This window comes from Macrotis lagotis, chromosome 1 (genome assembly GCF_037893015.1).
Source record: "Macrotis lagotis isolate mMagLag1 chromosome 1, bilby.v1.9.chrom.fasta, whole genome shotgun sequence".
In the NCBI taxonomy this organism is placed as follows: domain Eukaryota; kingdom Metazoa; phylum Chordata; class Mammalia; order Peramelemorphia; family Peramelidae; genus Macrotis; species Macrotis lagotis.
Window position 1 is genome coordinate 766,003,858 of NC_133658.1, and position 22,764 is coordinate 766,026,621.

The 22,764-nt window shown below is 36.2% G+C and overlaps 1 pseudogene; it reads right to left on the reverse strand.

Moving 5' to 3' along the window:
* Positions 1–5,205: 5,205 nt before the first annotated feature.
* LOC141506794 (syntaxin-7 pseudogene) lies at positions 5,206–5,978 on the reverse strand (annotated as a pseudogene).
* Positions 5,979–22,764: the final 16,786 nt, after the last annotated feature.

The window sequence follows — 22,764 nt, forward strand, 5'->3', positions numbered from 1 at the left end:
AGTCCTTTCTGACTATGAGTGGTTCTACCCAGAGTTCTCTCCCCTCCAAAAGACCAAAGTATAGGAAAGAAAACCTTGAAGATGGGTTCTTTGGGAGAGGACCTTATGCATAAAGGTAGTTTCCTTGAAGGTTAGAAACTAGACCGCACTCACCAGTGTTTAAAATACTGAATCTCAGAATCAATCTTTGGGATCCTGATTATGTACTAGCCTGGTGGAATGGGCTATATTTTCCATTTTAATGTTTTATGACTCAAAACCTAAATTCTTGTAGGCCTGTTTCTAATTTCTTTCCAGGAAGAACTGCTGGTGGTGTGGTAGATTAAGCACTCAATCAACCTGGAATCAGGAAGACTCATATTTGTGAGCTCAGATCTGGTCTCAAACATTTTCTAGCTGTATGACCCTGGGAAAGTCACTTAACCCTGTTTACCTCAGTTCCTCATCTGAAAAATGAGTTGGAGAAAGAAATTGCAAACCATCCCAGTTGCCAAGAAAACTTCAAATGCAGTCACAGAAAGTTAGACAAAACTGAAACAACTGAACAAAGTTAAATTTTTAAAAATTGTTTCAGAAACCTGTGAGGTCTTCTAATTTGCATGGTTATGTTTTTTGGCAACAAGTCTTGGAATTCCCAGTGATGCAAGAGGAATGATTGCTGCCAAGGCACCCCTAAAGCATTTGGCACCCCAACAAAGCAGACTCTCCTCATCCCTAAAGTATAAGTCTTCAGAGCCTGCAGGTAAAGGGAGAGTGTGATTGTGAAATTTATTCAAGGGTCAAGAATTTAATCCAATCTCATGAAAAGTGTCAGTCATTCATCAGAAAAAGCCTAGAGTACAATTAATCTAGAAAATGCATAGAAGACAAGGAAAACTGAATGACCAGCTTAGTTTTAAATGAGGAATCTACAGATCCTTGAACTCTGGATTACTTCTCTAGTTGCTAAGATAGTTTTGTACCTATTTCTTCACCTCCTCTTAACCAGTCTTACCTGGACTTTTATAGTTGTGAGATGGTTGAATCAGGATTATGTCAAACTGGAACTATGGAATTCAAAGAAGATAATTGGCCCATTTAAGGATTGAAAGAATGACTGCCACCAATTAGCAATCTCATTGCAACTAAATTAATCAACTTTCAATTTCATCCCCTTAAGAATTAGAGTCTCCTAATTTGTTTCTAGTTAAATCTTATGGAGTTCAAGAGAAGCAAGGCACAAATCTTTACACATGCACCCAAACAGCCTGGTATAGTCATGACATTTAAATGGTGCACAAAATTTGGTTTCCTAATTGAAATGAAATTGTAGCTCAGACTTGGCAGGAAATAGGTAGTAGCTGGAACACAGAATAGCTTTCCTGGTCAAGGAAGCATAATTTTGGCAAGGGCCCCTAAGTGTAACACGTCTATGCCAAAAAGAATGGTAAAAACAGAAGAAACAATTTCTCTTCCTCAAGTCTTGTTTTTAATACCCACCCCACACAACTGGAAAATTTAGCCCATAATCAGACAAGATTAATCAGCCAATAAAAGCCCCCACAGAACCACCAAGAAGTCTCATTGGTTTTCACTGAAATCAACCCATACCTGGTCATAATTTCTCATTGGTTGACAAGATGATGACACTGGCCATTGGCCTAACCTCTCCTGGAATATTTCTAGCTGGCCTATTCCCAGATGGTCTGAACTTTGAGGTTTTCCAATTGAGAAAGCCACCAAGAGAAGCTGACCCAAACCTGTGGTTTTTGGCTCTAAAATACTTCATTTCCCAGTCTAATGTGAGCTACCAAAATTAATTGGAAATGGCATTATTCCACTCCTTCAAATATAGATGATCCAACAGTAATACTTTATACTTTTATCTTCAAATTATACTTGCCTGCTATCTGATTTCTCTTTAACAGATTCTAATCCTATTCAATTACATGTGAATTTCCAAATCTGCTACATATTACTTTCTTACCATTTTCCCTTTAGGTTTGCTAATAAAGCGAAATTTTCCATTTGATGAATTTGAATAAAGAATCTCATCACACCAGTATATTATGCTTTGAAAGATAAAGGCAGCAGACTGTTTTCTCTTTCTTCTTGCCTCTAAACTCCGAAGAACAATTTACATGAAATAATCTTCAACGTGAGTGTTTGGGACGTCTCTTTGACTCTAAAAACCTAAAATCCAAGACTGTTAAAAATAGAAGGAACTTAGAATATAGAGCACAGAACGTGAACTGATGAAGTTGTAGGAGCTCACAGAGATCATTTCGTACAGTTTCCTTAGTTGATAGATGCTAAGAAAGCAGCATATCTGAAAATGTGAAGTAGGAGGAGGTCAAGTAGGAAAAGATCAAGAGTCAGGAAGTCCTGGGTTTAGATCTATTGTGTGACCTTGGTTCCTCATCTATAAAATGAGGGGGTTGGACTAGATTGTCTTTAAGGTTCCTTCTCAACCAATCTTCCTTGATTGGTCACAGAAACTCTCAGTGTCTTAGACAAGTCTCTAAGATTAGAAACTGTAGAAGAGTTGCTGATTGTATTGGGGGGAGAGAGAGAGAGAGAGAGAGAGAGAGAGAGAGAGAGAGAGAGAGAGAGAGAGAGAGAGAGAGAGAGAGAGAGACCTTGTATGATAGGCTAGTGTGCTTGATTTTTTCCATTTCTGGCAAAGTCTTAGAATGTGTTATTAAAATGGTGGTTTGTGAACATTTAGACAGGGAAGGCAGTGATCACTAACCATTAGCAAAGAGGTAGCAAGAACAGGTCATGTCAGATTAACCTCACATTCTTTTTTTGACAAGCTCACCAAACTGAGATACTGTCAACATAACATTCCTGGATTTCATCAATGTATTGGATGTCTTTCAAACTATGTGTTTGGAGAAGATGAAATATAAGCAAGATGATGGTACAATTACGTGAATTCAAAATGGATAAATGGTTAAAATTTAAGGAGTAGTCATTAATAGTTCTTATGAATTGGGGGGGGGGATAAAATACTGGAAGAACAAATTCTAAAGTTAAGTTTAAATACTTTGGCCACATAATGAGAAGATAGGACTCATTGGAAAAGACTCTGATACTCTGATTGAAGACAATATGAGAAGGGGCCAAAAGGAAATGAGATGGATAGATAGTGCCAAGGAAGCTTGACTTGGACATGGAACATGAGCTTGGACAGCCTTTGGGAAACAATGGAGGAAAAAAGGATCTGGTGTGCTATAGTCTAAGAGTTCACAAAAAGTCAGAAACTAATCAATGCCTGAACAGCAACTATAGCCTAGCACCTCAGAAATCTGCTTGGTTATGATTTTTTTTGCTTATGCTATTTTAATTTTATTTCAAAATGTTTTTATTGTTGTTTTCTGGCACCATCATAGTTATCCCCAGTATTCATTTTTCCTTCCTTTAGAGTCATTCCATATAACAAATGGAAAAAGAAAGAGGAAAAAAAATCAGCACAACTGATGAATACATTTAAAAGGTCAGAAAACATGTAATGTGTAAGACCCTCCATGCTCCACAAAGGAGTGGGTTGAGGGTATCATTTCATATCACTTTATTCTTGTCATGTTTGATATTTATAATTTTGTTAAATTCACTTTGGATTTTTTGTTGTTGTTCATGTATATTGCTATCGTCATTATTGTGTATATTATTTTCTTAGTTTTCCCTATTTCACTCCGTATGAGTTTACTTAGATATTTCCAGGTTTCTCAGAATTCATCATAACTTTTTCTTGTTCCATTCCATTGATGTACCGCAATTTGTTTAGGCATTCCTCTACCATTGGGCATCTATTTTTTTCCATTTTTTTGCTTTCACATTAATTACTGCCAGAAATAATTTGGTATATATAGGAGCTTTCATTTATTGGAGCCTTTATACATTATTGCAGTCCAATAATGGAATCTTTGGTTCATAGAGTCACTTTATTTGTATAATTCCAAGTTGCTTTCCAAAATGATTGTACCATTTTACAGCTTCATCATCAGTGTATTAGTGTGCCTAATATCTTACATCTCTGATACTGACTATTGTCCTTTTTTGGCAACTTTTCCAATTAATGGGGTAGGAGGTAAAACTATTTGATTTGAATTTCCCAGTATTATTAGTGATGTGATATATTCTTTCATGCAGCTTTGAATTCATTTGAAACTTGCTTTTTTGAGAACTATTTCTTCATATATTTTGACTATTCTATTAAAGAATGCCCATTATTGCTGTGGTCAAATACAAAGGGCCCTTATCTCATCCAATGAGAATCATTTTCCTTTAAATGCCTATACTTGCTTACTAGATCTAGTAGGTCATCTTTCCTTCTTCTGTTAATGGTTTTCTTCTTGATTTATCTGCTTGTGTTCAAGGTCTTTGAGTTTTTCTTCTTGAACTTTTGGCAATTTTTATCCCCCCCCCCTAATTTTCCCCTATTGCTTACTTTCTGACTCCCACCAAAAAACTTGGGTTCCTGTTTTCAATGTAGTTAGTCAAACAGAGAATTGAGCTCTCTGGAATCCAAAAATTATCAACTATAATATTTTCAAAATTTTTTCTTCTAATGCACAGCAAATATTTATAGAGATTATACTTCTCCAAACAGAATGTGCTAAAAAACAGCCTATACAATCAACAACACCCTTCACTGTAGAAATATTTACCAGGAAAGCTACAGAAGTTGCTTAATAAATACTCATCAGAAGTATGAGACAAATTAAGAACATGTCCATATATTGTTTTTCTGGGTTAATATAGCCTATCAAAGAATGAATACCTTGAACTGAGCAGCACAGAAATTTCTCAATTAATTTTTAAAGTTGTTTGATAATGGTTCCTCTACTAACCCAGACTGAAATCAAAATCAGATTATTTTCCTTGGACAACATAAGTTTAAGTATGTACAGCAATCATAAGATACACATTTCAGGAGTTTTTAAATAACAAAATTTAACAGTCAACAACTTAAATGATAGAATGATAGCAAATTTAAATATGGACTAAAATTCAGTAACTGCTAAATTGAAAAATATAACAATAGCACAGAAATTTATAAAATCTTTCAATATTAGAAAATATTCTATTTATTTCTCAAATAAAAATAACAATGGAATTCATCATTTACTCAACAACAATACAATGATAAAAACTACAATTAGAGGAATTTTCTTAGATAATTTAGATGATGCAGTACAACACTGACTTCTTTTTAATTTTTTAAAAAGATCCCCAAATGATGACTCCAAAAATCATCAATCCAATGAAAACAATACAAAATGATAAGGCACAGAGTTTTTTGAGATTTGCACTGTAGCTCTTGACTGCTTGTACTGAACCTGTCTTGATCCTTGGCATTGTCTACATTGGCTTCTATAGTCTGTCACATCTACCTGTTCACAACTCATCATTCCTAAATCTTTAAATATTTCCTTATATACATAATTCATAATATCAACTTCAAGTTGCCTAATGGAAAATTCTCTCTCTGAACAAGATGGAGATTATCTTCTGTAATATCTTCATCCTGCACTCCTGAACTTGGAGTTGGACTTGAGTTTTCCAAGACACAAGATTCTCATCTTTAGAACTATTTTCAGGAAAACCACCAGAAGCCCTGGAACTGGCTCTTAATCTGGAAAAAAAAAAAACTCTTTCTCTTTTTTTCAGAAGCTTGTCTTTGGACCTTCTGGAAGTTTGTTAATGAAGCTGTGGAATCAGCAACTAGGTGATCTGTCTGTACTTCCCTTTGATGCTGTTCACTTGGGGTAGAGGGCAGAGATCCAAAGTCTTTTATGTATTTATCTGTTTCTTTGGCAAGTTGGTTTGTATACTATTGCTTTTGTATTAGTTGTTGTCTCAGTTTAGGTGATTCTTGAGGATCCAAGTTGATTCAAAGACTTTTGTAGTTGGATATTAGAAGAGATGTACTGAGTCAATTGTGTTGGATTGCCACCAATCCTTGAAGCATAAGAAATAGCTGATCTGTTCATTAACTAATCTCATTAGATGGAGGGGAAAGAAGAGAAGATTTCTTTAAATGATCATCACTAAGACCTCCACTTTTTCCTCTTCTTCCTCCTCCACCAGCAGCCACTCTTAAGGGTCCCAAAAAGCACCTGACTGAATTTCTTAGCTTATGGGCAATGGTTCTCAGCAGCAGTTACCTTGTTGTACTTGCGTTGCTACAGAGCATAGGAGCACACGCGCACACACACACACAAACACACACACAAACAAACATGCATACAAACTCATTTTAAAAGATCTTAGACAGTAGTGACTTGAGCTCTTATACTTAATAGTTTAACCCCCTAGCTATACTAGCTACAAGACCTTGAACAAGTCATTTTATTTTTTCTCTTCTATAAAAAGGACAAAATTGGTTTTTTGGTTTTTTTAGAATTTGGTCTTTTCATAATTTAAGTGGTTAACATTGAATATGAAGAATCAGAAAGTTGCTGAGAATTTAGCAAAAACAATGAATGATCTTAACTTGTTGGTACACATCTACACCCACTGACATGTATACATAGGGGAAATGTAGAAGTAAAAATTAAGGGAACTCTTAAAACCAGAGATATTTGTGGTTATTGGAAAAATGACCATTGCCTATATTATGGTCTGGATTAGAGAAATGAACATTTAGGTTTGTTCCCTTAAGTAAGGGTAGGGTCTCTGATTAAAGACACCTAACTCCCTACTAGAAGATTGATCTTGAGTCTATTAACTGTCTGATACGGTTTCGTTCTTTGTTTAAAAAAAAGTTTTTCATCTGAAACTGAAAATCTGCTCAGGAGAAATGAAGCCTCTGAGACAAGTCTCTAAGGGCACAAAAGAAGGGAAACTTTTGCTGGCTTCATGGTAAGGGTATCTGCTTTTTCTAAGTATTTAAAACAATATGCTAAAGACTAGGAGTCCAAAATCAATGGGTTTGTCTTCAAGGGTGTGTGAGGTGTGAGTTCTCATAGTCCCACTGACCACATTCTTCCTTACCTAGTAAACATGCCTTTATGTACTCTCAATGTGCTCAGTTTTCTTGCTGTTTTATTTATTTTCAAGACACTGTGCCCCCCCCCAAATTTTAAGGCAAATAACAATGCTATTTCAATAATTATCCTTGCTTTGATCTAATTATTTCTTCTACTGGATTATTTAAAAGAGGAAATATTGGTGGGGTTTGTAAGCTAGAGTTTTGGGAGTGTAGATGCATAAAATACCTTGAACCTCAGGTAATTGTATCTTAAAAGGAACAGCAAATACAAGTTGGGTGAAGGGTAGCTGAGAAGGGGACATAAGATGAAAGTTTTGTAAGTAAATGTAAATAGCATATTTATATCACCTACTGAAGAAATAGATAGTTTTTTGTTATTTTTTATTTTGTAAGAAAAGTGCTTTGCAAAGCTAATACATATAAGCAAAAATCATCTTTCTCTAAGTAATAAGGCCCTTAACTTACAGATCCCTGCTTGTTGCTACAAGCTCTCTGAAACTTCAGCTATTTCCTTGGACCCCAGGGTGTTTTAAGATATAACTCTCAGAATAATTTTCTATATGGGGCAACAAAGTATCCTGGTGAATAAAGTGCCAAGCCTAGAGTCAGGAGAACGAAATTCAAATTCAGCCTCAGACAACAATATTGGGCAAGTTATTTAATTCATGTTTTCTTCAGCTTCCTCATCTATAAAATGATGATAATAGTAGCACCTACTTTCCAAGATTGTTGTGAGAATTACACAATCAAATAACCTCTTTTGATCCTCAAATCAACTCTGGGTCTAGCATGATTCCTGGCACATATAAAGGTTAACTATCATTTATATTATATAAACAGTAATAGGAAAAATTTGTGATGTGACTGCATTTTCTCATTAGTCCGACTTGCTAATTACTTTTAGGAGTCAAATCTGGAATTGCTCTTAGAAATTATCTACTCCTAAACCATTATTTTACAGATAAGGAAATCAAAGCCCAGAAAATTCAAAATCACCCAGTCAGAGGCAGAACTGAGATTAAAAACCTAGTTCTTCTGACTCCTAATTCAGTGATCTTTTTTCTTCTTCTTTTTTTTTTTGTTTGTGGTCTTTTTTCTAAACCATGCTGCCATCTTATGTTGTTGTTATTCAGTTATTCAGTCTGGTTCTTGATGACACCATTTTGGGACTTCCTTGGCAGAGACACTGAAGCAGATTGTTATTTCCTTCTCCAGTTCATTTTACAAATGAGGAAACTGAGCCAAACAGTGTTAAATTACTTGCACAGAGTCACATAGCCAGTAAGTGCCTGAGGCCAGGAAAGACTCAGGAAAATGAGTCTTCCTGATTTCAAGCTTTGTGTCCCACTGATCATGCCACCTAGTTTCTCCACAAGCCACCTTATGGAGGAGTAAACTTTAGTCTTTAATTTCATCTAGTATCAATTCCAAAGGGCTATCTCTCAACCCAGTTCAATTGGCAAATTATCTTTTTATTCAATAAATAATTGAAGAGGGTTCTTGTGGAGGGAACTCGTGTTGAAATTATGTGAAACGTGTTTAGAAAGGAGACAAGGAGTCCTGTCCCTTTTCAAGAACAAGAGCTCTCCAAACAGGTCATACCATGACTTCTTTCTTTTTCTTTTTTCTTTCTTTTTCTTTTTGTTTTAGGTTTTTGCAAGGCAAATGGGGTTAAGTGGCTTGCCCAAGGCCACACAGCTAGGTAATTATTAAGTGTCTGAGAGCAGATTTGAACCCAGGTACTCCTGACTTCAGGGCCGGTGCTTTATCCACTGCGCCACCTAGCCGCCCCCATGACTTCTTTCTTAGTAAAAAAAAGTAGCAGGTCAGGCTCATCCCTAGAGAATGGGGTTCTGGGGTTATTCATCCTTTCTATTTTCTTCATCTAGTCACCTACTTTTCTTCACAGGCTAAATCAGGTTATGGTAAACATTAAAAACAGACTTGATGGAGAAAAGAAAAAGAGAAGCTACCCTCAAAAGAATAACTTAAACAGCATGGAGAAGTAAAGGCTTTTATGCTAAAGAAGATAGAAAAAGATCTTATCCCCTTTGCCTTGGACACAATGCTGTGGTATATGTGCAATATAATGGGAGAACTGGCCAGTGAGGGTCCAGTCGCAGAAACCAGTCTTTCTATTGAAGTCACAAAAAGTGCATGGTGAGCATCTATTCAAGAGTTAGATAATCAGAAAATAAAGCTGGATGACTATGGAAGGACAACAAAGTCATACTGATAGCCTATGTGTTCCATTGGTATCTACATAATGATATAAGGTCTTGAGTACAAAGGGGGAGATCTTTTAGATGATTTATGGGAAGACACAGATGCTGGCATGGACACATTGCAATTTGTGTCTTTGGAGGGGGAACCATGTGGATAAGAACATAGATCTGCAAAAAGAATTTAAAAAAATAATTTTTTTAAAAAGTTCCAACTCCCTTAGTGTCTGGCTGCCTGAATGATTCATTCATATATTCCTTAAGCTATGAAGAATGTGATGAGGTTCCCAAAGCACAGATCAACCAACCAGGTCACTGTACCCTAGGGATATTAGGTTTGGCAACAATGAATCTCAAAATTGACAATCAATCTAAGTTTCTTTTTTCTGCAGATGCTTTTTTCTAAGGGCTTCCAAATATGGAGCTGTGACAAAGAGAAGAGCTAAGGTTAGAGCCGGGCATCTCTCAGAGTGTCTGAGTTCCGGTAATTGCCAGGTTATAAGACCCATCTTAATTTCATGAGCCACTGAAGGTCATGTTTCTATAGAAAAAAACATTTCTATTTGTCCCAGGGGGCACAAAGCTTTCAGCTCCCAGAACTAACCCTGAAGATTCCTGGTATTTCATTCATGGAAACAAAAACATTCTCAAAAAAGAGAAGAAATTGGCAAGAATCAGAAAAATGGTTATAAATACACAAAACCCTTTTAAAAGGTGACCTTAGAGAAAATGTCTTTTCTGTTCTGGAAGAAAGGAAAGAAAAGAGGGGGAGAGTTTCAGAAGAAGAGGGAGAAGGGGGAGGAAGACTAAAATATCCCCAAGAGCCAAGCATAGTGGTCTTATCACACTACACCTTGGGTATTTAATGAATTGTAATAAATATATGATGAGAGTTTATCAAATATAATATAAGCTATCCCAAGTAGGAGGAGGGCCAAAGGGAATAGATGCAAAAAAGATATCAGAGATGAGACAATAATTTTATGGGAAGCAATTGAGGTGGAGAAAGAAGGGGAAAGAAATGATAATAATAAAGTTAAACTCATGTTTATATGCAACTTGTGATATAGGTAGTACAAATACCATCCCTATTTTGTAGATGGGCAAAGTGAAGCTCAGAGACAAAAGAAATTTGCCTTCTGTGACATAGGGAGTCAGATTATTGTTGTTGCTATTGGCCAGTTGTTTCCAAATTTTCATGACCCTATGACCATACTATCCAGAGGGCTTTCCTGAAAATAAATGGTTTGCCAATTAGAATCATAGACTTAGAGCTGGAATGGATTTAGAGGTCATCTAGGTCTGTTCCCTCATTTTATAGATGAGTAAACAGAAAGACAGAAAAGTAAAGTGACTTGTTTAAGATCACATTTCTATTTGTCCCAGGGGGAACAGTGGTGGGATTCAAATAAATTAACCAGTTCTCTGCCCTAATGACCATTTTAAGTATACAAAAAGATATACAAAGAGGTAGTTTAATAGTTCATGTATTTAATGCTCAAATAAGAACAATAAAAGAGATAAACAAAACTAGATTGTTTTATTATTCATAGTAAGCAAACGTATCCTTATGGAGTGAAAGTAGTCTAGTGACCACAGCAGTCGATACTGGAAAATATGCAGAACCAAAACTTATTCTACCTATTACTCTTTTTTTCTTCTACTTCCATGTCTTACAAATAGGGCAAAAGGGTGATCCTTGACTTTATTTCTATTGATTCATTATTTCCTATTGGTGTAACCTTTGAGGGAACACCAGCACATTCATAAAATTTTGGGGGAATTTGGGGCATAACTCAAAGTGAAAATAAATGACAAATTATCACCCCCCAGTTATTTGGCACTTTTCCTCTTTACATTATCTGTTTCCTTATTGAAGTAACAAAAACAAGGGAATTAAAATGTAGTATGTTATCAAAGGTATAATGAGTTTTAAGAAATGAATAACTAAATATTACAATAATAGCTCCATCAATTTTTTTCCACTGATGGACAGAATGAACATTACTATGGGCACTTAGAAAACACTGTTGCTCAAATGAATGCTAAGAAAGAGTAAGGAAGGTAAATTTGTGATTTCAACATTGTATGACTGTCCAGATGCCCACCTAAAGAGAGAACCCTGATTACAAGTGCCATTTTAACAATGGTTCACCTAAAATTCACATAAAATCACACAATATCTAAATATTGATTCTGCTGAACGGGTACAAATCGGTTGAATCCCACTATCACACATAAGTAGTAACTATCAGAGTCAAGATTCAAACTTCAGGCTTTGTATTCTAAATCCAGTAGAATTTCCATTATCCCACAGTCTGTACATGCCAGGTGTGAAGTCTCCAAAAGTGCCTAGAATGATCTAGACTATAGCAAGAGTTCTTAGTTAAGGGTCAATGAATCCTTAAAAGAATTCATAGATAAAATTTCAGATAGTCTGTGAATTTGGATGGAAAAGGATTAAAAATTTATTTTCACTAATCTCTAACTGAAATTTAGCATATTCAACAATTATGAAGATGGACAATAAAATACACTAGCACTAGGTTTCACCAGGTTGCCAAATGGGCCCATGACACAGCAAAGGTTAAGAATTCCTAGTCTAGAATATATAAGGAAGGGGTCCACCTCAACTCATCTAGAGAGTTGCTCCCATCCACCAGTCAAAAGACCTTTGGAGAAAATTCCAGGAGTCATTCAATGGGATTTGAAATTACAGATGGGGAGCAGTGACTGGGAATTCTTTCTAATTTTATCCATTCCCTCTTCCTAATCTTTGACATAGCTAGCTTTAATAATTTTTTTTTTTAATTTTTCCTAGCTAGATTTTTTCTTGCAAGGCAATGGGTTTAAGTGTCTTGCCCAAGGCCACACACAGCTAGGTAATTATTAAGTGTCTGAGGTCAAATTTGAAATCAGGTACTCCTGACTCCAGGGGTGGTGCTCTATCTACTGCACCACCTAGCCATGCCCTCTAGTTAGCATTTTAAGATTCATATAGTCAATCTCCTAAGAAGGAACCTCTCCATTTTTCCTCAGCATGAAAGTCATAGGTCTATCTAAGGATTCTGCAATCCATTGGAGATGATTTTTGATGGAATATAAATCCTCCTCTTCATGTTTAGCCTTTTATATGCTTCCAAGTATTTTCATATCTATGATCTCATTTGAACCTCCCAAAAACTCATGGGACATGTAGATTACATCTTATGTTAATTTTTACAGAAGACAAAACTGAGTCACAGAATGGTTATGTATTTACCAAATATCTCATAACAATTCAATGGCAAAGTTGGGATTTTTCTTCTGCTCTTGCCTGTAGAAGAGTTTAAGTTTGGACAAATGGACTTCATCTTCCATTCCTATACAAAGGCTACTAACCAAGCACATTATCACATGAGAAAGGAAAAAAATAACTAAATGTTTCAATTGTTTTAGCTAGGATCATCTATATATTACCATCTGGGATCAAGAGGAGATCTTTTCAGTGGAAGGTCTGACTTCAATTACAGAAATGTCCATGAGAAATAGACTGTTGCCATTTTTCCAGATGTCTCTTAGAAAGGGGCTGAGAAAATAGTTTCCATTGGAATTTCATCCCCAGAAAAGAGAAAGCCACTGGGATATATGAGGAGGTCAGACTTGAATAGAAATGTTGGAACTGTCAGAAGACTCAGGAGTGGAAAGGAATTCTCTAGAATCATGTATCTTTGGATTTTCTAATCTGGAATTTAGCAAGAGTGACTAGCTAGCAAAACCAGTCACCTAGTCTGGGTCTACAGATAATTGCTTCAAGGCTCCATTTTCCTTAGGCTATAAAGGAGAGGGTCAAACACAATTTCAGACTCATAAATTTTCTTTTTATTTTTTAGGCTTTTTGCAAGGCAATAGGGTTAAGTGACTTGCCCAAGGCCACACAGCTAGATAATTATTAGGTGTCTGAGGCTGATTTGAACTCAGGTACTCCTGACTCCAGGGCTGGTACTCTGTGCCACCTAGTCGCCCCCCCACCAGGCTCATAGATTTTCAATTGAAAGTGACTTTAACAAGCATCTGTATGATCCAATCCCCAACATCTTTATTTTATAAATGAGGAAATTTTTACTTACCTAAAGAGGGTAAATGATTTGCCCAAGATCACACAGGCTTCAGTGTTAAGATTTGCTCACAGATCCTCTGAAGCTAAATTTTTACTCTACTATACTACACTACCTCCAAATCATTTTAGAGGAATGAGCAGCTGCTATGGCATCTGCATGACACTGGGAGAGATTTCAGGAATGAGTCTTTGTGAGGCAAGGTTCCCAGAGATGAATAGCATTTTGAGTGCTGTTACTATAGGATTGAAATTTGCTTGGGGACAGAATCAGAGCTCTGACTTGATGGTCATTTACCTCTGTTGGTCCCTTCCTCTGTCTGTCCTTTTAGAAAAGTGAGAGTTACAATGCAAGAGTGTTGGTCAAGTGCCACATGAACTTAAAAGCAATCATTCATAAAGAAATTAAAGCTATCTGTAGTCATATGAAAAAATGTTCTAAATCATTGAGTAGAGAAATGCAAATTAAAACAACTCTGAGATACCACCTCATACCTATCAGATTGACCAATACGACTAAAAAGGAAAATGATCAATGTTGGAAGGGATGTGGGAAAACTGGACACTAATGCATTGTTAGTGGAGCTGTGAATAGATCCAACATTTCTGGAGAGCAATCTGGAATCATGTCCAAAGGAAATAAATTATGCATATATCCTTTGATCTAGCAATACCACTACTCCAAAGAGAAAACAAAAAAAAGTTAAAAATCCACATGTACAAAAATATTTATAGCAACTCTTTTCATAGTGGCAAAGAATTAGACATTGAAGGGATATACATCAACTGGGAATGGCCGAACAAGTTGTAATATATGAAAGGGATGTATCACTATTGTTCTATAAGAAATCATGAGGGACAGGACTTCAGAATAATCTGGAAAGACTTGCATGAACCAATGTTGAGTGAAGTGAACAGAACCAAAACTAAGAGCAACATTAACTGATGATAAACTATGATAGATTTGCTCATTTCAACAATAAAATAATCAAAGACAATTCTAGGACTTGTGAGGGAAAATACCATTCATATCTAAAGAAGGAATTGTGGAGTTTAAAAGCAGATCAAAGTTTACTATCTTCAATTTTTAAAAGTTGTCTTATTTTTTCTCTCTAATTTTTTTCCAGTTTTGTTTTGATTTTCTTTACAATATGATTAATATGGAACTATGTTTAGCATATTTATACATGCATAGCTTATATTAGATTGTTTTCTGCCAAGGGAAGAGGGAAGGAAAGGAAGAAGGGAGAAAAAGTGTGAAAATCAAAAATGATTGTTGAAATTACTGTTGCATATAATTATAAAAATAAATAAAATCAAACAAATTTTATTAAGCACCTACTGTATGCCAAGCATTGTGCTGAATAATGAATACCAAGCATTGTACTGGGGATGCAAAGAAAAAAACAAAAAAATTGTGTTGTGAAAATAATATCATTTGTGAGAGGAAGGTGCCCAAAGAAGAAAACAGCTTTTGAATATAAGGCTATGGGGAAAGACTATGCCTGGCTTCAATATCCCTGGGTTGTTTTTGGTTTTGCAAGGAAATGGGATTAAGTGACTTGTCCAAGGTCACATAGATAATTATTAAGAGTTTGAGGCCACATTGGGACTCAGGTCCTCCTGACTCCAGGGCCAGTGCTTTATCCATTGCACCTACCTGCCTCCCAAATACCCCTGGTTTTAATGGCTCTAGACTTGCAATTATACTTTCATTGCTTCTATCCTTGTAACTCTCTTTTCCCATTGGTGGTTATCTCTCAAAACCTCTATTTTAAGAAAGGTCTCAGGTCAACCATTTCATTCTTTGGTCTTTCCAAATATATCCTTCCCCATTCATATACATAACCTTTCCTTATTCAGTTCCCTTTTATGTATTATCTTTCTCCACTAGAACATTAGCTCTGTGAGGACAAAACTTGCCTTTCTTTTTGCTTATATTTGTATCTCCAGCTCTTGATATAGTACCTGGCAGAGGATAAATGCTCAATAAATGCTTATTAATTTGTTGAATGCTAACATAGAATACCACAATCTCAGAAGAGTGACAATTTCAGGTGACCCAAAAAAAGTAGAAAGACGCATAGTAGGGAAAAGAAGATTACAGTACACTAACAATGATGCCTTGAAAGCAAAACATATCTTGTAAATTGTTATTGTTCTGTTATTTCTTATTCTTCATAACCCATTTGAAGTTTTCTTGCATAGATACTAAAGTGGTTGACCATTTCCTTCTCCAGCTCACTTTACAGATAAGAAAACTGCAGGAAACAGGGTTGCCCAAGGTCAGAGATCTTACAGTTAGTGAGGTCAGATTTGAACTCAAGAAGATTGATTTCAGGACTGGAATGTTAGTTGCTGTATCACCTAACTTCCCTAAATCTTATAAAAGACAGTATCAAAGTCAGATGTTATTGGAAAAGGATACGTGTCAATCATTGTCATTATTGTTGTTGTTTGTCCTTTGTTCTTGAAGAGGACCATGACATCAGGAAGAGATGTCATGACATACAAATGAATGGAATTTAAGTAAGGGGAGCTGTGCAAAGCCACTAGATACACTTTGTCTTTTGGATCCATCTGAGTCCAGAGACCAGATATTGAAAAGGAGATGATTTGTGGAGATGACCACAAATGCAGTGGAAACTTTTGCCTTTTTAAGCTAAGATCTTTAATGTATCTCAGTTGAACTGAGGCAACTCCCATGATTAAGGCTGGGTAGGATAGAAATGAGGCAGAAAATGGCCTCTTCTACCTAGGCAAAAAACTATCTGGGAGGGGAAGACTCAAGTCATACAGCAACAGTGAGGGATAACTGATAGACCAGGGATAGACAAACTCAGGTTAATTCCCTGGGATCCATAAAAGTACTAAAAAAGAAAAAGAAATGGAAAGAACAAAAATAGAAGCCCTGGGATTCATTAAGAATTCTCTCTCTTATACAGAAAGAATCATGCCAGATAAGAAAGCCAATGGGCAATCCTGTGGTGATATAGGAAGAAGTCACCTAGAAATCAGTCAACAAACCAACAAGCATTTATAGACACCTGCTATATGACAGCTGGGAAACATTGAGGACACAAACACATAAGTAAAAACAGAGTTTACGATGTGGACAATGGAAATAATGTGTGTGTATACATATATCTATATAGATACATAGATATATGTCTATGTATATATTTGCATAGACAAAAAGTATACAAAAATAGACGCAAGATGACTTGGGAGAGAGGCAGGTAAGGAAAGCTTTTTTGTAAATGGTGGTAATTGAGTTGAGCTTTGAATTAGGGTTTCTTAGAGATAGGAGTGAGGAGGGAGTGCCTCCCCTCTACTGGATCTATCTTGGAAGAATTAATTTGGTGCCAGAGGGAGAGGCATTTAGCCAGTGAGACTCAGCATCATACTGTCTACTCATGACTCTGTCACTAGCTGTCCAACCTTAGAGAAATCATTTACACCAGCTGAGTCTCAGATACTTCATCAATCAAATAGGATTAATAATGTTATCCCATTTTAGAATGAGAAAGGGCTCTAATCAGAGGACCTTATGTATGAATTCTGGCTCTGCTGATTACTATCTGTGTGACAGAGGGATCCCTCTCTTCATCTATAAAGTGAGGGGGTTAGACTACATGACTACTAAGGTCCCACATGAACCCAAATCTACAATTTTGATCCCCTCATACTTTAAAGGGTTCAAATAAGCTGATTGATCTGAAAGGAATTTTACTAGTGGCAAAGAGCTATAGAAATGTTAAGTTATTTTTGATTTGGAACCTCCCCTGTAGATGGAGTGCCAAATCTAAGACTCTTAACAACTCTAGTTTCTCCAAGGCCCAGTTCAGTACCTGTCTTGAGTGTCTTTCTCTATCTCCAGAGTGAGACCTCAGGGCAGACTGATTAAGATGAAAAGCATTGCCAATTCTAGTTCTTACAATCATTGCAAGCCAAAAGCCTCCAGCAACTGTGGGGCCAGGCGGCTTCCTGGGAGGAGTATGCTGTATTATGCATGTTAACTGTACTTATTAATTAGTAACATTCTTCAGCCTGCTGGAGCCCAAGGGAAAGGTTTGCTGCTTTAAAATATGACTTTGTAACTGATTATATTAATACCTATATATTTACAGATGGCTCCTAGGCTTTCAACCCTAAGGATACCTGACAGTCTGGTCCCACCCCTTCTTCCCCCCCACACCCCACCCACCAGAGTCTGATCAGAAATGCTGCTAGAGTGGGAGCCAAGTTTCTCTAAGGGTAACTTAGTGCCAATTCCAGGTCGGTTCATAGGTTCAAATGTGATAGAGTGGTAAGAAGCCCTGGGTTCAAGTCTAACTTTTTGACTCATTTTTAAAATTGTATTTCTTTTTCCAACTACACATAAAGATAGTTTTCAATCATCATTTTTGTAAGATTTTGAGCTCCATATTTTTCTCCTTTCCCTCCCTCCTCTTGAGAGTAAAGAATTTGATATAGGTTATCTATGTTAAACATTTCAATATTGGGGCGGCTAGGTGGCGTAGTGGATAAAGCACCGGCCTTGGAGTCAGGAGTACCTGGGTTCAAATCCGACCTCAGACACTTAATAATTACCTAGCTGCGTGGCCTTGGGCAAGCCACTTAACCCTATTTGCCTTGCAAAAACCTTAAAAAAAAGAAAAAAAATGTCAATATTAATCATGTTGTAAAAGAAAAATAAGAATGAAAAGGAAAAAAACCAATAAAATATAAAACAAATTTTTAAAATTGAAAATAGTATGTTTTAGACTGCATTCAGACTCCACAGTTCCTTCCCTGAGTATATCTGGTATTTTCCATCACAAGTCCTTTAAAATTGTCTTTGATTATTATACTGTTGAGAAAAAAGTAAATCCATCATAGTTGATCATCACATAGTATTGCTGATAATGTGTACAATATTCTCCTGGCTCTGCTCACTTCACTCAGCATCAGTTCTTGTTGAGTCTTTCCATAACCTTTGACCCTTAACAGCAGTGTGATCTCTGCAGAGAGAGTCTTTCAGAGCCTCACTTTCTTAAACTGTAGAACAGGAAAAATAATATCTGCTTTATCCACATATTCTTGTGAGAATCAAATGTTTCATGGTATATATAGCACATTGCGAATCTCAAATGTGAACTATTGTATTATGATTACTAAGTAACTGAAAAACTGAGTATCAAATATTGATTGTTAGAATTATCTGTGTTCAAATCTTATCCCAATCCTAAATCCTTGAGGGCAGTTGATTGATTTTTTAAAAAGTTTATGTGCCTATCACTATGTTCTGCACATTTGGCACTAGGGTTAAACCTGTCAACCTCAGGATGATTCTGGAACCTCTTTGGCTTCTGGATCTACAGCTGGAGGTTTGACTAAGGATTGAAGTAGATTTGGGGCAGGACAACCTCAATAAGGTAGAAGAGGCAATTAAATAACTCAGTCAATAGAACACTGACCCTGGACTTAGGAAGACCTGAGTTCAAATCTAGTCTCAGATACTTACTAGTTGCCTGACCTTGGACAAGTTATTTAATGTCTATTTTCCTTAATCTACAGGAGAAGGAAATGGCAAAACATTCTGTCATCTTTGTCAAGAAAGTCTGCTAGACAATATAGTCCACCAGGTCATGAAGAGTTGGTCACAACTAAACAGTAACATCAATCCATAGCAAAGGTCAATTCTTTACCCTTTCCAAGGGTACTAGATAGGGAAGGATCAAGAGCATCCATGATATTAATTTTACTTATTAATTGGCATATAGTTGTGATAGAATATTACTGTGTTCTAAGAAATGGTGAGCTCAAAAAAAATCTTAGAAAGGCATGGAAAGACTTACATGAAATGGTGACAAGCAAAGTGAGCAACTCAAGAGATAATTGTTTACAATAACAGCAATATTGTTTTAAGAATAACTTTGAGCAAATAAGTCATTTGATTATTATAGATGCAGAAATTAATAATAAAGGACATATGAAGAAGTTATCTTTATCCAGAGAAAGAAATGATAAATAGAACTATGTATAGAATAATTTTGCATATTTATATATATATATGTTTGTATATGTGTGTATATGTGTGTATGTGTATGTTTTAGGGTAAAACAAGGATGTTCTTTGACACTTTAACACTTAGCAATAAAAAAGGGAAAGAATTAGAATAGACAATGAAGAAACAAAACTCACTTTTTGCAGATGATATGATAGTATACTTAAAGAACCCTAGAAAATCAACTAAAAAAACTTCTTGAAACAATTAGCAACTTTAGTAAAGTTGCAAGATGTAAAATAAACCCACAAAAAACCATAAACATTTCTATATATTACAAAGTCAGCAGCAAGAGATAGAAAAATTTCATTTAAAGTAGTATGTATGTGTCCAATGGTATCCATGTCTTCGACAGGGCAAGAGGGAGGAGAAAAAAAGGAAAAAGAAAAAATCTAGACAATAACTTTATAATATATTTAAAAGGAATAGCAAGTTGTACATAATAGATTTGCAGTTTCATGTGTAATTATCTTTTTATTATACTGTTATGAAAATGTTTGCTTTATTCTATAAATTGAAAATAAAATAATTTTTTTAGTTTTTTATTGTTGTTCTTTTTTTAATAAAATAAATTTTTAAAAAATAACAATCAGTAATTTTAAAAAGTAGATATGGTAGAGTTTTAAGAGCGTGTGTGGATTGCCCCTCACACAAATATGAATGATGGCCTCTGTTCAGTTCTGAATAGAGACTTGAAGAAGAGACCAAAATATCACCAGACTACTTCTGAGTGGGTTACAAGATGGAAAACAGGGGAAAAGAACAGGACTGGGACAGAAGGCCTATAAGATTAGTATCTTGAGTGCTAGGAAAGGAAGTGCTGTGTCTGGTTAACTTCTGATTTCAGTTAATTGTTCTATGTACTAAGTTCAATTATTTCTCCTTTGTCTATGAACAGCAAGTGCTTTCTAACTTTCGATTCCTGGGTCAAAGCTCTAGTCAAAGTATTCTAGTTACAGTTCTGGTTTTGTTCCTCAAAATTATGGTAAATAGTTTCCCAATCCAATTCTCTCCTGATTGGAGCTCTAAGACTACTAGCTGCTTCTTCTTATGGAGCGTGTCCACCTCTCATATGGAGTCCCAGGGACAGAATGTACCTTTTCTGACTGATTCCTGATCCTAGGCCTACAACTGAAATATCTGAGAGGATTTGAAGAATAGAATAGAAAAATACTGTTTTTCAAAGGGCATAGATAGGAATTCTCCTCTTAATTCACTAGGGCTCTTGGCCAAAGTGATCAATGAGGTAGTCATTTTATCTGAATATATATTTTCAAGCTTCACTTAATCCTCTAATTTCTCTTTGTCTCAATTGCCTGCCCACTGGCAAAATTTTAAAAGTAATTGAAATTCCCCTTATTTTTCTAGGCTTTCTCCCCCAGAGCTTAGGGGCAGGGTTTTCCCCCTCTCCCTGGGTATTCCCATTAAAGATTTCTGGGATTCATTCCAAGTCTAAAATGTCTCATAAAAGCAATTTGGATCTAATTATCTTAGGCAAGTCAAAAAGGGCAGGATGTCAGTGAATAAAACAATGTCTTACATAATGTGTTTTTTTTTATTTTTATGAACAAGTCAATCTCATGTGCCTCAGGAACCAGAAAGTGAGAGCTAGAAGGGACCTTATCTGTTATCTAATTCAACCCTATATTTTCATGAAGGAGGAAATGGAAGCCAAAGAGAGGAGGTGACTTGTCCAAAGCTTCACAGCAGATTCAGAGTTAGAAACATCACATTTATAAAAATGCTTGTAGAAGACCTCTCAGAAAACTCTTGAGAATGAAGCTACATGTTTTCATTTAGAATCCCATCTGGAAGACCAAGTTTTATTAGTATTAACTTACGAACTGTCTTGGCATGAAACCATTCATTTATCCAGGATCTTCTATGTTACTCCATGGGATCACCAAGAATTGGACACAGTTGAACAATAATGTGTCTATCACTGTGCTTCATGATGGGAGATACAATGGAGACAAAAGACAGTTTCTGCCTTCAAGGAGCTAACAATCTAATGGGGGAACAGCAAATGAAACAAAGTTATATTTGGGAGAGGAAAACATTCCCACAGAGGGGCATGATGAAGTTGAAGTCAAGTAGGGAATAATGAAACATGTTCTCCCAGGTATCTTCTTTAAATGGAGAATGTAGTAGTAGTTCCCCACTGTCCACCCTCCACCCTCTCCAAGGAGCAGAGGGTATTGAAGAGGTGGAACTTTCAAGATTGATGTGATCTTGCAGAATTATGAGATTCCAAAGAGTATGATAAAATCCAGGAATATAGTCAAGTAGGAAATAATGAATTATTGCCCTGGGCACGCTCCTTAAGTGGAGGTTCTAGAGTTGTCAGTTGATTTTCAGTCCTGTCTGACTCTTCATGACCCCATTTGGGGTTTTCTTAGCAAAGATACTGAAGTGGTTTGTCATTTCCTTCTCTGGATCATTTTACCAGTGAAGGAATTGAGGCAAACAGGACAAAATGATTTGCCCAGGGTTAACACAGCTAGTCAGTGGTTAAGTTTAGGTTTGAATTCATGACTTCCTGACTTCAAGCCAGTCACTCAATCCCCTCTGCCATTTGGCTGCTTCTAGGGCTCTTGAACAATTTTAACATTTAGAGTTTTCTATTATACTAAGTCCAATCTGTCTTTCCCCAACTTCATCCATTGTGCTGAATTCCATTCACTATGGACAAGCAGAATGAGGTAGTACAGTAGTAGAATGAAGTTATTGTGAGGGAGAGCTGTGTTAAAACCCTCCTCAAATACCAACTGCCTATGTGACTTTGGGCAAGTAATTAACCACTGTCAGCCTCAGTTATTTCATCTGGAAAATGAGAATAAAAATAGCACTTACTATACAGGTTTGTAAGAATTAAATGATATAACATATGGTCAGTGCTTTACCAATCTAAAAATCTTTGGAAATGCTAGCTATTATTATTTTTATTTTAATCAGTTAATAACATTTATGACACTCCTGTTATGAGCCTGGAACTAGGGATACAAAGAAAGGTAAAAGACAGCCTCTGGTTTTAGGAAGTTCACAGTCTAATGGGGGAGACAATATGCAGATTACTATGTACAAACTATGGACAGGATAAACTGGAGATAATCAGCAGAGAAGGAGAGATTTTAACTGATATTTGAAGGAAGCTGGGGAAATCAGAAAGTTATGAGGACATATATTATTCCAGGTTTGGATGATAGCCAGTGAAAATGCCCAGAGGTGAGAGACATGGAGAGGGAATATCTTCTTTTTTTAGGTTTTTGCAAGGCAAATGGGGTTAAGTGGCTTGCCCAAGGCCACATGACTAGGTAATTATTAAGTGTCTGAGACCGGATTTGAACCCAGGTACTCCTGACTCCAAGGCCGGTGCTTTATCCACTATGCCACCTGGCTACCCGGGAATATCTTCTTA